At 35.8% G+C, this 20,285-nt stretch overlaps 1 long non-coding RNA gene across 1 annotated transcript; it reads right to left on the minus strand.

Annotated features, from left to right (window-relative positions):
* Positions 1–666: 666 nt before the first annotated feature.
* LOC115513370 lies at positions 667–19,594 on the minus strand. The gene is made up of 3 exons (XR_003968673.1): positions 19,563–19,594; positions 5,017–5,021; positions 667–799 (listed from the first exon to the last, which is right to left on the minus strand). It is a non-coding gene; the product is annotated as an uncharacterized LOC115513370 (long non-coding RNA).
* Between the last annotated feature and the right edge of the window lie 691 nt (positions 19,595–20,285).

Below are 20,285 nucleotides of genomic sequence, written 5' to 3' on the forward strand. Positions count from 1 at the left end.
AGAGATACAAGAATGGTTCAGTACTTGAAAATCAATGTGATACAACACCACATCGAGAAAACAAGAGATAAAAATCATATGATCATCTCAGTAGATATAGAAACATTTAACAAAATTAAATATCTTGTCATGATAAAAACTCAACAAAGTTTGCTTAGAGGGAATATATATTAACATAATAAAGTCCACATATGAAAAACCCACAACTTAACATTATGCTCAATAGAAAAAAAGACATTTATTTTTCACTAAGATAAGGAACAAGACAAGTGTATCCACTCTTGCCACTTTTATTCAACATAGTACTGAAATTTGTAACCACAACAGTCTGACAAGAAAAAAAGGCATCTGTCTTGGTAAGGAAGAAGTAAAACTGTCACTATTTGCAGATGACATGATATTATAAATAGAAAACTATAACGACTCCACCAAAAACTATTAGGAGTAATAAGTCAATTCAGTAACCTTTCAGGATATAATATTAATATACAGAAACATGTTGCATTCCTATACACTAATAAAAAAGTAGCAGAAAGAAAAATTAAGAAAACATTCCCATTTACAATGTACCAAAAAGAATAAAATACCTAGGAATAAATTTAACCAAGGTGAAAGACTTACCTGATGAAAACTACTAAGCACTGATGAAATTGAAGAGGACACAAACAAATGGAAAGATATTCCATACTCATGGGTTGGAAGAATTAACACACTGAAAATGTCCGTACTATTCAAAGCTATCTACAGATTCAGCACAATCTCTGTCTAAATACCAACAGCATTTTTCACAGAACTAGAACTAATGATTCTAAAATAAGACTTCTAATAGCCAAAGTAATTTTGAGAAGGAAGAACAAAGCTGAAGGTATCACAATACCAAATTTTAAGATATAGTAAAAGCTACAGTAATCAAAACAATATCATAGTGTCACATAGATATGTAATATAGGAGAGAAAGCCCAGAAGTAAACCCACACCTATATTGTTAATCAATGACAGTGGAGGCAAGAATATGCAATATGGAAAAGACAGTCTCTTCGACAAATGGTGTTGGGAAACTGTGCCACTTTCTTACACCATATATAAAAGTAAACTCACAATAGATTTAACATAAAAGTTTGAGTCCTAAAACCATAAAACTCCTAGAGCAAAACTGGCAGTAATTTATTTGACATCAGTCTTAGCAGCATTTTTTCTAGATATGTCCCCTCAGTCAAGGGAAATAAAAGCAAAGATAAACTATTGGGACTACATCAAAATAAAAAAAACTTTTGCACAGCAGACTATCAACAAAATGAAGACAGCTTACTTAATGAGAGAAGATATTTGCAAATGATATATCCAATAAGGGGTTAATATCCAAAATATAGAAAAACTCATTCAACTTAACACTAAAAAAAAGAATAATTTGATTGAAAAAATGAGCAAAGGACCTGCATAGACTTTTTTCCAAAGAAGACATACAGATTGACAGCAGATACATGAAAAAATGTTCAACATTACCCATCATCAGGGAAATGCAAATCAGAACCACAATGAGATATGACTACACATTTCGGAATGGCTGGAATCAAAAAGACAAGAAATAAGTGCTGGTGAGGAAGTGGAGAAAAGAGAAACCTCTGCACTGTTGGTGAGGATGTAAATTGGTGTAGACACTGTGTGAAAGAGTAGGGAGGCTCCTCAAAAATTAAAAATAGAAATACCTTACGATCCAATAACTCTACTGATGGGAAATTACCAAAAGAAAAAGAAGGCACTTCATTTGAAAAGATATATGCACCCTTTTGCTTATTGTAGCATTATTGACAATAGTCAAGATGTAGAAGCAACCCAAGTGTTCATCTACAGATGAATGGATAAAGAAGATATTATATATAGAGAGAATATTATGCCACCATAAAAAGGAGGACATCTTGTCATTTGCAACAACCGAGATGAACCTAAGTGAAATAAGTCAGAGAAAGAGAAATACCATATGGTTTCACTTATGTATAGAACTTAAAAAAAACAAAAAACAAATGTAAAATAAACAAAGTAGAAACAAATGCATAAATACAGAGAACTAATGGTTATCAAAAGGAAGAAGTGCTGAGGGATGGGCAAAATGGGTAAAAGAGAGTAGAAGATAAAGACTTCCAATTATAAAGTGACTAACTCATTGGAATAAAATGTACAGCATAGGGTATATAGTCAATGGTATTTTAATGGTGTGATGGTGACAGATTGTAGCTACATTTGTGAGCAGAGCATAATCTATAGACTTGTAGAATCACTATGTTGTACACCTGAAACTAATGTAACAGTGTGTCAACTATTAAAAGAAAAAAAGAAAAAAAGAATGATCTCCCTGAAGTTTACATTGAAAAGAAATGTTAGATAGTTGTTGGAGAAGACCAGGTAGGACATTAAACAATTATACTTTACTGCATAGGGGAAAAAAAGCAAAGTCCTCTTAGAGGGACTTTTGTTCTCTCAAGGCCACAATTTTTATAATACTCAGAAGCTTTTTGAGATAAATAGGAGAGGTTTTGGAATTGGTAAGAGGATGGGTTGTCTCTGAATTGTTTCTGGAATCATACCTCTGGTCCTATAAAGACTAGATTTGTAAAACAAGAATAGTTATTTTTAATTCCTCAAAGAATTATTTTGTCACTTGAATCAGATCCATCCACTGACTGATGAGAATTTTTTTTCCTCTGGTACATTGAGCTTAGGGGAGAAGACATAAAAGGAAAAAAAAATCAATAAATTTGTATCAGGCTCTGAACATTGGCTTCCAATTTGGCCAAATTTCTGATCACAGAGTTATTAAATCCTTTCTAATATCTTGCTGGGTTTCATCCAAGACAAAGAGTAAATATTTCTGGGAGTATTAAGCAACATTATGGACTCAAGAGCTGTCATCAATGAGTGTGCAAAAGATACTATCTTCATAAGATCTAGAGTCATTCTTTTTGTTTTTTATTTTTTTTTTATGTTTATTTATTTTTGAGAGAGAGACAGAGACAGAGTGTGAGGAGGGGAGGGGCAGAGAGAGAGGGAGACACAGAATCTGAAGCAGGCTCCAGGCTCCAAGCTGTCAGCACAGAGTCTGACTCGGGGCTCAAACCCACAACCATGAGATAATGACTTGAGCCGAAGTTGGACATCTAACCGACTGAGCCACCGAGGCACCCTAGATCTAGAGTCATTCTTAAAGATAGGCAGAGAAACAATCCACAACTTGCATGTCATAAATTAAGCCCTGTTTTGGAGACATGGGATGAAGAAACAAGCAAGAAGGAAATACTTATTTTCAGGAGGGAAAAAATCAGTAACCAGTGGCTCTGGATTTGGAGAGGAAGGGACAATTTGAAATCTTATTTCCCTTTCTCAACCTCTCAGGAGGTATTTTGTTTACAAAAACACTTCTCTGTCCTCCCTAGGTTTAAGAAATTCCTTAACTGTGGTCCTTAGTTTGGCCTTTAACCAATCAGTGAAAGATACCTGAAGAGGATCTCCAGTAGCCTCCAATGGTCCTATTCTAAAAGGTCACCGTCTAAAAGTCTCTTTAGAAGTGGAAAGACAGTTTAAACAAAGGTTCAAGAGGAGGAGTGCTTAAAAGATAGAGGGAAGCAGTAGGAGTTACATCAGTCTTCTGGTCTTTAATTTTAGGTGTCTTTCTCTTTAATTTTTTTAATTAGCTTTTTGCAGTGAGTCTTTGTAATGAAACTGTTTTGGAATTTTGAAACCTTTTGGAGGCTTCTCTTTGTCAGTTAAAACAGGGATCCTATTCCATTTACTTTGGGAACCCTTGCCTTCAAGGGTACTTCGTAAATAATGTTACCTAATTTGAATGCTCCCCAAAATGGCCATTGTAAGTTCACGTTATATTGTTGTTGTTTTTTTTTTTTTTATCTTGCTACATATCTGCAACTTCCAGGACTATCGTTCTTTGACATAAAATAAACAGGTGTGCTGGAATGTGGCACTCTCAACTCTCTGAATATAAAGGATCTCATTTCTTTTAGCTAGACGTTGGGTTTCTTAAAGCCAAACTAATACCTAAAGGTACTTGCCCTAGGGTTGGGATTTGTGGGTGCTTTGCACTACGCCTCACCACATGGAAACTTTGATGGTAGTGACCTGGTGGCAATCTAGCCCATTGCGTAACCAACTCTTCCTAACATGGCAGTCTTTGAGGTAGGTGGTAAGCACTCTAACAACCTTTAAATGGTAGACTCCAGGCACCTGGATGGCTCAGTCATGTAAGTGGCTGACTCCTGATATCAGCTCAGATCACTCATGATCTCACAGTTTGTGAGTTCGAGCCCTGTGTCGGGCTCCGTGCTGACAGCACATAGCCATAGCCTGCTTTAGATTCTCTCTCTCCCTCTCTCTCTTCCCCGCCCCCTGTCATGTGCTCGCATGTGCTCTCTCTCAAATAAATATGCTTAAAAAAAATGGTAGACTCATACCCACCATTTTTGGAGGCTTTTAGGCCTCTGATATCCCTCTTAACAATAGCCATTATTTATACAAAACCAGACAAACAAACATGTACCTCCACATACCAGCAGTAACCAAAAGATGTCACAGCAGACTGGCCAAGAAAAGACTGTGTGCACCGCCAGGAATTCCTGCTGTGGACTAAATCAGCCAACTCCAAGCAGGGACACTACAGGCTGGAAATGGGGAAGGGACCAACCAGCAAACCCCAGTAAATGGGGATGGTGGACTGGAATTGGAGAAGTTACTCCAATGTGGAATTGCAGATTAAACCACAGGCTAAGGACTGGCCATCTGTTAGAGCCTCCAGTCAGTCTAAACTAACCTGTTAACCCTGGACTGGAAGGCCAAGAAGATCAGTAGCTCAAATACAAAAGGAATGGGGCTCAAACCTAGAGTGACTTTACCGATGGCCCTCAGAAATGGCAAGAAAGACAATGAACTCAGAAGAGTTCACAGGGTGCCACACCTGTTTCTTGTCCCCAAATGCTGTCAGAAGTTTACTTCAAATCTTACCACTGCCACCAAATCTGTTAAAAAACAAAATTCTAGCGATTTTGAAGATCTAATTGGCTTTATTAAGTGATTAATGAATCCAGCAGCACCCCATCTAGCAAGTAGAAGGGAGCCCTAGGGAGCTGTACAAAATGGAAACTTTTTCCAGGAAGACGAGTAGGGCAAGAAAGTTATTAGCAGAAGAAAAGGATTATTCTAGACAAGGCCTCTTTCCTTTAAAGGGAAGAACAGATGATCTTTTCAGGCAGATTACTTCATCTTACTTTGGTAGAAGGAGAGGGCCCATGTGACAGATTACCTCACTGGTGCTGATCAGAAAATTCTTGACTGAAGAATTAAGACATATTTCTGGGGGTGGTTGAAACTGCAATTGCATTAAGGTGTTAAGCCCTGAGTTGGTGACTCAGCCTAAGTGATGCCATTTGGGGCCTGTGATTTTCTTTTTAACAACTCAATCATTAATATAAGGAAAACAGTTATTATCTGAATCGCTGCTGTGTATCTGTACTACTTTCTATATCATCTTTAGTATAAAGCAAACGACATGTGATTAAGTGTTGTAAAGTGAGTAAATTTCTGACAGAAAGCGGCCCAAGGCTTTAATCTTCAGTTTTAAAAAAACATTCTTTGTGGGTGCCTGGGTGGTTCAGTTGGTTAAGCGTCCGACTTCGGCTCAGGTCATGATCTTGCGGTTTGTGGGTTTGAGCCCTGCGTTGGGCTGTGTGCTGACAGCTCGGAGCCTGGAGCCCGCTTCTGATTCTGTGTCTCCATCTCTCTGCCCCTCCCCCGCTTGCTCTCTCTCTCTCTCTCTCTCTCTCTCTCTATCAAAAATAAACATTAAAAATTAAACACATTCTTCAGCTTAGTCAATAATATCTACTACCTAGAATTTAAAGGTTAAGCTTGATCACTCTAAATTGTAATGCATAGTATTGGCAATAGAAGTCAGAAAATTTTGAATTGCATAAACTTATTTTTAGTTTCACAAATCCTAAAAAATAGGAGAAATTTGCATTCAAGGAGATATTTCATCTTCAGTAGCATTTTGGTCTTTAAGCATTTAAATAATTTTAGCATAATGTGTCACATTTGTCCAAGTAGAAGGTAAGTCAAACTTTCATTATCTCATTTATCTCTGGGACAAAAATAAACAAAAATTTTAAATTAATCTTAAAAAGTTGATAGTACCACAGCTTATATCAAAGTATTTCATTGGAAATTAATCATGGATGAGCAGAAAGGGCATAAATAACTTTTCTAATTTATCCCTAATTTTTTGTAAGGTTATTCATGTGCTCTGAAATATATACGTAAAACAAGTACAAAAGAATTATTAAATGGTCATTTTTACTGACACAATTTAATAAGTTAACTGTTTTAGAGGAAAATACCAACTGTAGGCTTAATTAATATGGCTTAGGGTCAAATGTTAAGTTACGTCCTTTAATTTCATGACTTACGACAGTAACAAGCTATGTATAAATGTTTAATATCAATGCTGACATTTTCCCTTACTGAGTGTTCTCTGTTGTTTTTGGCAGTCTGTGTCAGTCCCTAGTTTGATTGGTAGAGCATTAGTTTACTCCTTGTCATTAGGTTTCTCTACTTTAATTTGTCTTCAAATTAAATGGATTTTATTGCACCTGGAAATAAATAACAGCACATAGCAGTTTTGTCTTAAAATAGATCAAACTGAAGCTATGAACCAGAGACATGTCTTAGAGCCAAACATCTTCTGTTTTGATTGGTTAAATCTATCTGACTTTCTAAATTTGCATGAAATATGCATATGTGTGTGTATGTGTGTGTATATATATATATCATAATTAAGTAAACTTTTTTTCAAAATTTTAGTTCTCTTTGGGTGATATTAATAGATCCTTGCTATATCTGGTAGTTTACTCTTATTTACATGAAACATTTTTCCATATTCATGGGACTAGAATGAAATTAAATTTTGTATTTAAGGGATAAAACAATTTATACACTATACAGCCTTTCAGATTTTCTCTTAATGCCCATTTTTTTCTTGAAGTAATTTTTAATTAATCATTAATGAAGATGTTATAAGAATAGGAATTGATGAAGGAAAAATTAAACAGACTTTAAAGACTATGAGACATTCATCTTTTAAAGGCTGTTACCAGTTCCTTTAATGTGTTGATTTCCTGCTGACCTACTTATTTTACTGTTTTAAATGCTTACATCATATGATATTTGGTGTTTAATATGGTATTGTTTAATAATGTAAATGATGCTATGAATATAAAGTACCACAAGGTAAAGTAATCGCATACTTTAATTGGTCAAGGAAGGAACAATGAAAATCACATTAGACTCTTCTTTTTCTGTACTCACTTACTGTCATAACACAAAATGCATTATAGGAGAAAACAGAAGGACTGATTGATGTCACGTCGCTTACAAACCAGCTCCAAAATGGGTGGTTGATTTGTTTGTTGAAAACAACTTGAACATCTTCTTAGCATTTTAGCTGGGCAGGGGTCAGGATATTCACTAAAATCTGGTTTTTGTAGTCAGCAATTAGAATTGTTAATGATCTTAGCAAAGCAACTTTAGTGACTTGGAAAAATGTTACCAGATTGTACCCAGTGAAGGAGAGATTTGGGAAATAAGGAAGGGGAGAAAGCTGAATAGATTCCTTAGAAGTGGCCTCAAAAGACTGGCAGGCATTTAAGCTTTATGTTTATCTAGGAAGAGACATATCAAAAGAGAACTTTTCTAATAGTTATGACAAAAAATTTGAGCACATTTATAAGCAGAAGAAACCACTAGTGACAAAACGGTTTTAGACAATGCAGAGAAAAGGATTATTAGCTAGAGCAAAGTCCCTGAGTATGTAAACCAGAGTGGAAGGGAGCGCCCTGGGAGATCATTCGCTTCCAACAGGAGGAGGCAATGCTTCTTTTCACTTTAGAATAAGATTTTGTAAGTCATTTGTTTCCACATCCCTGAATCTATGGACAAGAACAGTTGAGGAAATGGAAAGTCATGACAGTAGGACTCCCCACTGGATAGATGAGAATTTCTTAAAATACATATTGTTTTCATTCTTTAAGAGGAGATTAATTATGTCATAACTGAACTATGCAGTCAGGACTCAAAGACTAAAATCTCCAAATATTTTATGGTTTAAGTTTATGACCTCTTCACACTTCGAATGAACACTTTATATTTTCTTTTGACTCCGTCCAAATGTTATCAAATCAGAATGGGAAAATGAGTTATTCACTGACATATGAAATGCAAAGAAATTTTTGATATGTTTTTTCAGAAGTATTTTCCTAATACATGTGTTGTAAAATTTTAATTCTTGATGCCTTCCTTTTTAATTTAATTAAATTTTCCTGGAGATGAATGACCCTTTTTTCTTTCAGAAGTCATTTTTGCTCACTACGAATGCACTCCAATCTCCCCCCCCAGGCCAATTATGGTTTCAGTTTTTAATAGAATCTCAGCCTATATGGTCTGTATCTTCAGGTTTTAAAAACATTTGTTCATCTCTAATTTTATCTGAAGTGTGTAAGCATGCATGGTCCTATTGCTTCTTTGAAGAAACATTTTGAAGAAACATGAAGCGGCTTTTTAGACACATTTAGTGCCTATTTTGTGCAATGAGGGAATGCATAGCTCAGACCAATTGCTTTCCATTTATGTTGGATGCAAGAAGAGAACAAGAGAAGTCATAAGAAAATTTTTCTAAGGCAAATTTTATTTCCCCCCTATGGGTTACTTACTAACACTTTCTGTCTGATAAGAATGATTTCAGTATGGGAATAAATAATTAAGTATTCAAGATAAACTCTCTGTGCAGTCAAATTAAAGTTTGTTTCTGATACTATGTAAATGCACACTCTCTCCTCCTCCTCCCCTTAGGACAGACAAGAGGATGGCGCAAAGGATATGTGTACCCAAGGATGAAGCATCTGGTCACTGCAGCCTACTCCCTCGGACATCAAGTGGTCTAGATGGTTTAATTGAAACACAAAACATTTGAGTTATTTGAATTTTTAAATACATTTAACCACACCAAATGTTGTGGGTTTTTTTGTTTTTGTTTTTTTTGTCTTAAAGACATTCAGAACAAAATGCAGGTGGGTGTGATTATCAACTTGGATTAAAATTCCAATGGTTTTTGCAGTTAGAACAAAGTGTATGTTCTTTTTAACATTAAGTGAAAATTATGAGATAACTGAGAATAATGAGCAAACTAAAAATTAAAAGAATAGTCTGATGGTAAATACCAATATTAGCATATTCCTCTGTTAGATTGAAAGGCCCAAATCAAATGATAGATATGGAGTTTACTTCAATTAAAGTTAATATAGAATTAATGGAAAGCAAATTCGTTTGCCTGTCTCATTTTATTCATGGCAACTGTCAACATCTGAAATTTCTTATTCATTCTATCTGCCTTTAAAATAGATTTTAAAAATCTAGTATGTTGGTGACTAATAATGGCTAATTAAATTAACAGGTGAAAAACTATTAACAGCGTATTTTCAGAGGTAGATAATTAATGTTAATATTTATTGTGCACTTATTATGTGCCAAGAACTGTCTTAAGCATTCTATACGCATAAATTTATATATTTCTTACAATTACCCTCATGAGGTGAATACTATTATCATCCACATGTTATGGGAGATTTAACAAATGTAAAGAGAATAAGTAACTTGCCAAATGCCCCACACTACTAAGTGTGGAGAAAAATTGCATGCTACCTGGGTTTAGGGACCATAGGCGTTGTGATAATTTTGTTTCTCCTGACACAGGGCTGTTTTCTATGTTGCTATAAATATCTGCTGAGAAGGTAGTGTCAGTCTACGATTATTACATATTTTAACAGATGAGCAATAACATCTTATTCCCGGAAGTTTTCATTACGAAAAACATAGGAAAGTTGCTGAGAATAATATTTTATAAAGTTGTTGCTTACTTACCAAAATTTATTTAGATTTAATAGATTCTAAAATCTCTGAGATCCAAAAAAAGTAATAAAAAAAAAATTCTGAGATCAGTTCTAGTACCAAGTTGACATAAGATATCATTCAATGAAACTTTTAGAGTATTACTGGCAAAAGATTTTGAGGCCATATATTTTAATTCCAGCTCTGACAGTTATAATCCTTATTAGACTTGTATGAGCCAGAATCTTTTTCAGCATCTCTGAGATTCATTTTCTTGGTCTTTAAAATGGTTATAATGATGCTTAGGTTATGAAAATCAAAAGGGAAGTAAGCTAATGGAAGCTCAATAAGGTTAGATGTTGTGGCTTCCCTTAGATTCTATATAGTTGGAAAGAGTAAATGGGTTAAAACGCTTGAATATGTACAGTTTATCACATATATTTTCTGAATCTTTCAGTGTATTCAATCAATTGTTGAGATGTACCATAAAACAGACACACAATTGTGTACCAGGACATTACGTTGGCAGTATGGAACAAAATAGGCATGGCCTTTATCTTCATGGAGGTTACATTCTGATAGGGAAGAAAGACATTTAATAACTAATTGTAAAATATATAATTACAGGTTGTGGTACAATTTTGAGGAAAAAAACTAGTTAAATTAGAGAAGACTGAGTTGATGAAACAGAACATTACCCTTCAGGAATAGCATGAAATTCAAATAGCATTAAAGTCAACTAATTTAAAGAAAACTGGTGTGTCAGAGTGATAATGGCCCCGCAAGAGTGGCCATATTTGGGTTGGAGATCATCCAGGTTTGGCCTTACAGTTCAAGTTAAGGAGTTGAACTCCATTTAAAAGAAAATAGGAAGCCAGTGAAGTCTTACAAGCAGAGTAATACAAAACTTAATTTATATTTTTACAGTATCACTTGTCTATTCTGTGGATAATGGATTGGAAGAGGTCAAAAATAGAGTAAAGACTAGCTGCAGAAATTTGCAGAATTCCAATGTAAGAGAATATGGTGGCAGGGCTAAGGTAACAGTAATCATGAGGGGAACAGTGGACCTATTACAAATATACTTTGGAGGTAGTCTCTGAGGCTTGGTTACAGATGAGCTATATAGGTGAGAGAATGAAAACTGTTAAGAATGCCTCTTCTTAACCTACTGCAAAACAAACAAACAAACAAACACCCTCCCCCCGCCCCAGGAAAAACTAGGTAGGTAGGAAAGCTATTTATTGAAAGAGGGGAGATTAAAGGAAGAACATAAATAAGGAAAGGGGAAAAATTGAACATGTTAATTTTGAGATGTTCAAGAGTAATCCAGATGGATGTCAAATATGTTTTATAAACCTGAAAGTTAGAAAGAATGAGCTGGAGATAAAATTTTGGAAAATGTTTGGAAATTTTTGGAAAATACTAATTTATCTGTACAAAGTTGGTAAAGCCGTGGAAGTGAAGAGATCATCAAGAGCAGAAGATAGACTGAAAAGTGAAATAGGAACAGACTTGAGCCTTTCTCTGGTTTCTTCCAGAAATTGACTGAGTCAAAGATTTAAGTACAAGTAGTTTATTTGGGAAGAGCTAGGAACACTGGCAGAACAGCATGGAAAGGATACAGGGAAGAGAATGTAGCCAGTACAAGGTGCATTGTTTAAACCAGCGACCACTCTAGAGCTTAATCCCATGGTGTAATTCTTGGAAATTAAGAAAATCACACATTTAAAATTAACCTGTGGAAGGGCACAAGAACTGGAATCTGTCGTTGAGGATAGCTATTCCCACAAAGTGTTAATTACCTAACACTCTCTGTTCCAGATGGGTAAGGGGGCTTTCTTTGTTTCTAAGGAAGTTGGATAAGCAACAAAGGTATCACGAGCGCAGTTTTGGCTCCTGGTGGAAGAGGTATGGGAAATTAGGATTGCCAGATAAAATGCATGCAGTATTCGAAACATACTTTACTAAACATTATTTGTATATTTAACTAGTACTTTTTACTTTGCTTGCTAAATCTTTCGACCCTAGTTGAAATGAGCTGAAGGGTTAATGGAAAATGAAAAATTAGTGATACATGAGGAGTCAATATTTGGTGTACATGGAAACAGAGATAGCAGGGGAAGGGACTCCAATTGTTTGTATTTTGGATAGGTCTTACTAAAGCATGTAAAAAATGATAAGGTCAAGAATGGGAAGTAAAAGAAGAGAGCAGGGAGAAAAATAGTATACAGGAAAAAACTAGTTTTTTCCTTCATCTGTAGGGAAAGACCCAATTACTCACTACTATAAGTGCTTCCCAGGTAAGTGTCTTAATATTCACATAGAACACTTCACTTTGGACAACTTCCAGTCACCAAATATATGGAGGCTTTTTTCCCCCCAACAAGAATTCTCTGTGACAACAGCTGGGTGTCTTTCAATTCAACTCAATTCTGACACCACCTAACTGGACATAGTGTCAGATCCCACAGGTTAAGGGCTCAGCCTCACAAGACTGCCCTGCCCCCAATCCCCACTTCAGAAGCTAGTTGCAAGCCCAGTCTATCACCTGTACTTCTGACCAACTGGCTAAAGATCAGAGGTTCCAATGACCTCCTCCTTGGGTTTGACTAATTTGCTACACAGACTAGAACTCAGGGAAACACTATGTATCAGTTTATTAAAGGATATGATTAGGGTGCCTGTGTGACTCAGTAGGTTAAGCATCTGACTTTGGCTCAGGCCATGACCTTGCATTCGTGAGTTCGAGCTCTGCGTTGGGCTGTGTGCTGACAGCTCAGAGCCTGGAGCCTGCTTCGGATTCTGTGTCTCCCTCTATCTCTGCCCTTTACATGCTCATGCTGTTTTTCTCTCTCTCAAAAATAAACTTTAAGGAAAAAAAAAAGGATATGACAAAGGATACAGATGAACAGCCAGATGAAGAGACAAACATAAGAGCTTCTGACCCTGTACAGATGGATTGTGTCACCCTCCCCATGTGGATGTGTTCACCAACCTGGAAGCTCCCCAAACCCTACACTATCAGGATTTTATGGAGGCTTCCTCCAGTAGGCATGATTAGTTATTAACTCCATTTCTAGCCCTCTCCCCTCTCTGGAGAATGAGGGGTGGAGCTTCTAACCATGTCTTGGTCTTTCAGGTGACTAGCCCCCATCAAGGAGCCATTCAGGAACCCAACCAGAGTCAATTTAACAGAACAAAAGATTCTCCTAGTATTCTTGTTCTCACTTAGGAATTTATAAGAGTTTTGGGAGTCGTGGATAGGTCAAGGACAAAAATTTGAGCAAGGGATGCTTCTAGGGCTCCTTTCGCAAGGTAAATTACAAGGGTTTTACAAGCTTTGTGCCAGGAACCAGAGGGGTGTGTGTGTGTGTGCAGATACATATATATACATTATATATGTATATATATATATATAAATAATGTATACATAGAAAATACATACACATTTTTTGTCTGTATATCATAGGTAGGAAAGAATGGAGGGTATTTGATTCAGTGGATGAGGATGAATTGACTTTGATTGGAAGGGAGACACCTGCATGGTAGCAGGAGACAGAAAATTCTTAAATGAGGAAAAATATCTGGGGTTTTATTAAGTAAGGAGTCAAAATTTTGGCATAGTGGAAGTATTTTGGAGACAGGGCAGGAACAATGTGTGGTGCAGAGGGGGATGCAAGGCTGTGGGCACATGTCTGATCATCAGAAGGGCTTACACTGTGGGAGGGGAGTGGTTTAAGCAGAAATGGGAGACAGGATGGAGTCAGACTGGAGGGAGACTACAGACATGAGCCTAGTACAGCAGATATGTTTACTTCTAGAATAAAACTTTTGACTAATTGTAATTAACAATTTTTCTATAATGTTCTCAATGTGCGTACATACACGCACCCATACACTTGAAGATAGATTAGTTAGGCATAATTGAAATACTTCAGGTTTCTCAAAGTTAAATATTAAACTTGAAGAAAAAAGTGATTAAAATACTGGTAAATGAAATCATTTTTAAATACCTCAAAAATAAACCGTCTTTCTAGAAGTTTTTAAGCTACTGAATGTTTTAGCAATTGTGTGTCTATGCATTCTTCTAATGAGTATATAACCATGATAGAATTAATTTCTGATTTTGAAATACAGAGCAATAGTTAACGTAAAGCAAGTTAATGGATATAGTTGTGTAATGACCAGTTGAGTAAATCTCTTTGGACACAAAAGAAGAGATCCTACTTACTACCTTGGAACTACAGAGGTATAATCATAGTACTGTGCTTTGGGGTATGATTAATGAGCTCTGTCTTCAGTTGTATTAAGAACTGAGTGAAAGTTTAACTACCAAAGAACACATACATCACTCCAGAAAGAAGCTGTGCTGTGTACAATTCCCTTGGAGATCATAGAGAATCTTAAGAAAAATAAGCACTGAAAAGTCAATAGTTGGTCCTTCTAGGTAAGTCAGTCGACGAACTATGTAATGAGTCACTGAAATTGAAACCTTAGAAACAAATTACAAATATTTGAGTTTTACACATAAAAACAATTTAGTAACCAAATAGTGCACCTTAATCTGAATGCATAAATGGAAAAAAAAATCCACCAGGAGTTACTCAGGATTTGTAAATATATGAAAGAGATAGACATATGAACATATTTTTTTTACAAAAAACTAAAAAGTAAGAAAATAGAGACTACATGTTAGAACATATCAACCTGCGTTCTTCATTCATTTTTTGTATTTTGAAATATCCACTTCATATTAAGATGCATGATCTTTTAATGTATTTTTTGCCCAAATAGAATACTAACAAAAAGTAAAACATTAATCTGGACAAGTATCAAAGTACATTTAACCTAATATCCAGTCAGAATTTTTTTCTCCAGTAAATTGTTTTGAATGATTTTTTTTTCTGGTTCTTCCACCAGATATAACAGCAATAAAACCTATTCAACTGTAATTTTAGCGAATCAGCTCTCTGAAATCATTCTAACTCACAAAATATATAGTGACATCATTTTTTAAAACCTTTATTGTCTGTATACGCTATAAAGTTGTCAGGTGTCAGATACTGCCTCTTGTGATGCTTTCACGGGAAGGTGGCACCTCGTTTTTTCTGTCATTACTCTTTCGACTTTCACATACCTTTCATCCTTAAAAGCAACTAGAAGCTATAAATAATAAAGGTAATAAAAACATCATATATGACAAATCAGTCTCTTAATTATGTGGCATTGAAACAAAGGTAAGTCATTGATTCATTAAACACACACAACCAAATGCTGATCCAGTTATTGATTCAACAGTGAAACCTTAAGTTTCTAGTTCATGTTGCAACTAAGGGGAAATTCACATGCCAGCTCAACCCTGCTTAGACTGCTACCTACAATCACAGAGTTAAGACTGCAGTACTCACCGTGACTCATTTGCTTTTCTAAGGACTGTATTCATTAATGATTATTTCCTTGAAAGCTACATGATTTTTTTTTTCTATTTTAACTATTACGGTAATTTCAGTTTGGGAGATCCAGAGGATTAGAATGCCAATTACGCTTGGTAATAATTGGCAATAAACTGCCAATTTATTTATTTGCTTCTATAATTTATTTTTCCTCTGTGTTGTTCTCCATCTTTGTTTTACTTACAGAATTAGGATATTGTAATGTGCTTACTTGAAAAATTTTTATTTGATCAGATTTCATACAAAAAATAAACATTTGAAATGGGCTCATTTCATGTATTTACTATTAATCCAAAGTAAAACTTGTTATAAGAGACATATGTATGGGGAGAGGCAGGTTGTTGACAATAAGGATAATATAGAGACATTAAATGAACACGAGGAGAAAGGCTTTGTCTTAATGATCTTAGAGATACTTGGTTTAACTGTGAAGACCTGAGATCAGGATGCTTTTCTGGTTTACAGGAATCACAGTCTTGGTGGGGAGCTTTCTTCAATCCTGAGATGTGGGTGCCATGGTACAAACTCAGCCCTGAAGACATATAGCCATATCAACAAAAATGTTAAAAAGCTCTTTCTCTTGGCACTTTGTGCTCACTTGTAAGTGCTGTCCCTGGCTTAGCTGCTTTTTCCCTGTGGAGTCCATTTCTGTGACTATAACCTGGGAAGTGTCCTCATGTGAGGAGATTTACAATAAGATTTTTGCCAGCTTTATTCTTATTTAGGATGTCATCCAGAAAGTGGTTAATTTTAAACTGTTAGACTCCAACCCAACAAAATTTTTATAACATTAGATTTTAGTGCCATGAATGAAAACCATCAGGTGTGTGAAAAAGATTGTAAACAAACATAATATTCAGGATTGAGTTTTGTGTATGTCCCTTTCAATACAATACAAGACGTTACAGAGATCAAACGGTGGAAGGAATGGTGTTATGAGTAGAGCAGGCACAAAACACTCAGTGTGCTAAACAAATGCCTACACGATAAAATAGACCTATGGGTAGGAGGCTTTCTGGATTATCTGATAGTCGGTTGCGTTAACAGGAGACGCTTTGGTGCTGGGATGCTGATTAAGGCTTCCAGAAACATCATCATAAAGCAAACCATCTTTGCTGACTCAGTTGCTCTCCTACTGTTGGCTTGCAGGCCATGGTAACCCAAAGCCAGGGTCCGTTTATTTCATGGTGTTGGCCAGCACGATGCTATAAATCTAAATTTGTTTCCAGCATACAAAAAGCCAGATTTCTTATAACTACCAGAATTCTTATCTTTCCTTGAGAAACCAGAAGCACAGCAACCCTAAGATCACTTTCTTAAATAAAATTATCAACTGGAGCAGATCGTTCAGAAGGAATATTTATTCTCCAGCTCAGCACAGCCTCTATCAAATCCCTGGGGTTTCCCCTACACTGAGGCTGTCAGTTACCTGTATGTATGTGTACTAAAGCCTGGCCCACTTCACTCATTTACATTACGGCTGGCTACCCTTGGCAACCAGATTGACCGCTTACCATAGTTAGGCAAATCTACTAGGCTTGTCTGCTGTTACTAGGGCTGCATTCAGGGTTTTACTTCAAGGTCCCTTTTATCCTTCCAGACAAGAAAATGTTTGCTTGCTTTGTCCTGAGGGAATTTTTATGCCATTAGTTACCCTTTCTCCTCTGGGACTATTGTCCAAATGTTTTGTGTCTATCTTAATGTCTTTCATATAATAAAGTGAAACAGATGTTTAAGATATATTTTAAATAATCTGAAAAAATTACCAAGCATTGAGGTTAACATGCTGAGATTCTGAGCACTAGCACCATATGTATGTGAGTCTATGATGCCTGATCTTCATTTCTGTCAAGATCTTATTTTTGTGGCATATCTCACAGTGTATTGGGCAGCATATATATCAACCACTTCCACTCTTCTTACTGTTCCTGTTTCAAACCTCTTTATTATCTGCCTTAAAACACACACACACACACACACAATGGGTGCCTGTGTGGCTCAGTCGGTTAAGCGGCCGACGCCAGCTCAGGTCATGATCTCGCAGTCTGTGAGTTTGAGCCCCGCTCTGAGCTGCCAGCATGGAGCCTGGAGCCTGCTTCTGATTCTGTGTCTCCTCCTTTCTCTCTTCATCCCCCACGTGCTCTCTCTCTCTCTCAAAATAATAAACATTAAAATTTCTTTTAAATAAAAATTACAAGGAGTGATGCAATGAACATTAATTTCTGAAAATCCAGAAATTACAAATATTAACATTTAGTCAGATTTAATTTATATTGAGGAATCATTTGATCCCAGTCCAGTCTGATTTCCCTCCCTCTCTGAAGAGTCACCAGTATTATTAATTTAATATGTGTCATTCCTTCATTCCATGCATATTTTCCAACCACAGTGCTACGAAACTTGAGGTCAACCACAAAAAAAAATTTGGAAAGGCCACAAATACATTGTTAAAGAACATCCTACTGCAGTGTGAATGGATTAAACAGAAAACTAAAGAAGAAACAAAAACTACATGGAAGCAAATGAAAATGAAATCACAACAGTCCAAAACCTTTGGGATGTAGCAAAGGTGGTCATAAGAGGGAAGTATGTAGCAATGCAGGCCTACCTCAGGAAGCAAGAAAAATCTCACATGTACAACCTAACCTGACATCTGAATAAGTTAGAAAAGCAACAACAAACGAACCCTAAACCCAGCAGCAGAAGGGAAATAAAGATTAGAGCAGAAATAAAGGATATAGAAACCAAAACAAATCCATTAGAACAGATCAATGAAACTAGGAACTGGTTCTTTGAAAGAATAAAATTTATAACCCCCTGGCCAGACTTATCAAAAAGAAAATAGCACCCAAATGAATAAAATCACAAATGAGAGAAGACAGATCACAACCAACACCACAGACGAGTATAGAGAATATTATGAAAAACTATATATGCCAACAAAATTGGGCAATCTAGAAGAAATGGATAAATTCCTAGAAACATACAAACTACCAAAACTGAAACAGAAAGAAATACAAAATTTGAACAGACCCATAACCAGCAAAGAAATCAGTAATAAGAAATGTCCCCAACAAACAAAAGTCCAGGGCTAAATGGCTTCCCCAGGGACTTCTACCAAACACTTAAGAGTTAATACCTATTCTTCTCAAAGTGCTTCAAAATGAAACAAATTGAGGGAAAACTTCCAAACTCCTACAAGGCCAGCATTACCTTGATTCTAAAACCAAAGACTCCAGTAAAAAGACCAATGTCCCTAATGAACATTGATGCAAAAATTCTCAACAAGATACTAGCAAATCAAATCCAATAGTCCATTAAAAGAATTGTTCACCATAATCAAGTGGTATTTATTCCTGGGCTGCAAGTGTGATTCAATATTCACAAATCAATAAATGTGATACACCACCTTAATAAAAGAAAGGATAAGAACCATATGATCCTCTCAATAGATGCAGAAAAAGCACTTGACAAAGTACAGCATTCATTCTTGATAAAAACCTTCAACAAAGTAGGGATAAATGGAACATACCTCAACATCATAAAGGCCATATGTGAGAGACTTACAGCTAATATTATCCTCAGCGGGGAAAAACTCCGGTCTTTTACTCTAAGGTCAGGAATAAGACAGGATGTCCACTCTTACCATTGTTAATTAACATAGTAATGGAAGTCCTAACCTCACCAATCAGACAAAAAAATAAAAGGCATCCAATTTGGCAAGGAAGAATTCAGACTTTCACTATTTACAAATGACTTGATACTATAGAAAACCTGAAAGACTCCACTAAGAAAATTGCTAAAACTGATAAAGTCACGGGATATAAAATCAACACACAGAAATCTGTTGCATTTCTATACACCAATAATGAAGCAGCAAAAAGAGAAATAAAGGAATTAATCCCATTTACAATTGCACCAAAAGCCATAAGATACCTAGGAATAAACCTAGCAAACGAGGTAAAAGAGATGTACTCTGAAAACCATAGAACACATATGAAAGAAATTGAAGATAACACAAAGAAATGGGAAAACATCCCATGCTCATGGATCATGGATTGGAAGAACAAATTTTCTTAAAATGTCTGTACTACTCAAAGCAATCTACGTATTTCACTCAGTCCCTATCAAAATACCACCAGCATTCTTCACAGAGCTAGAGCAAACAATCCTAAAATTTGTATGGAACCACAAAAGACCTGAACAGTCAAAGCAATCTTGACAAAAAAAAAAAAAAATGCTGGAGGTATCACAATTCTGGACTTCAAGCTATATTACAAAGCTATGGCCATCAAAACAGTATGGTACTGGTACAAAAACAGACACAAAGATTTATGGAACAAATTGAAAACCAGAAATGGGCCCACAAATATATGGTCAACTCATCTTCAACAATGCAGGAAAGAATATCCAATAGAAAAAATCTTTTCAAAATATGGTTCTGGGAAACTGGACAGCAGTATGTAAATGAATGAAACTGGACCACTTTCTTACACCATACATGAAAATAAATTCAAAATGGATGAAAACCCTAAATGTGAGACAGGAAACCATAAAAACCTTAGCAGAAAACACAGGCAGCAACGTCTTTGACCTCGGTCTTAGCAACTTGTTACTAGACACATCTTTGGAAGCAAGGGAAATAAAAGCAAAAAATGAACTATTGGGACTTCATCAAGATAAAAAGCTTCTGCACAGTGAAGGAAGCAACCAACAAAACTAAAAGGCAACCTACAGAATAGGAGAAATATTTACAAATGACATATCTGTGAAACAATTATCCCAAATCTATAAAGAACTTATCAAACTCAACACCAAATAATAATAATGATAATAATTCAGTTAAAAAATAGAATACATGAATGGATATTTTTCCAAAGACATCCAGAT

This window comes from Lynx canadensis, chromosome B2, assembly GCF_007474595.2.
Source record: "Lynx canadensis isolate LIC74 chromosome B2, mLynCan4.pri.v2, whole genome shotgun sequence".
Classification (NCBI taxonomy): domain Eukaryota; kingdom Metazoa; phylum Chordata; class Mammalia; order Carnivora; family Felidae; genus Lynx; species Lynx canadensis.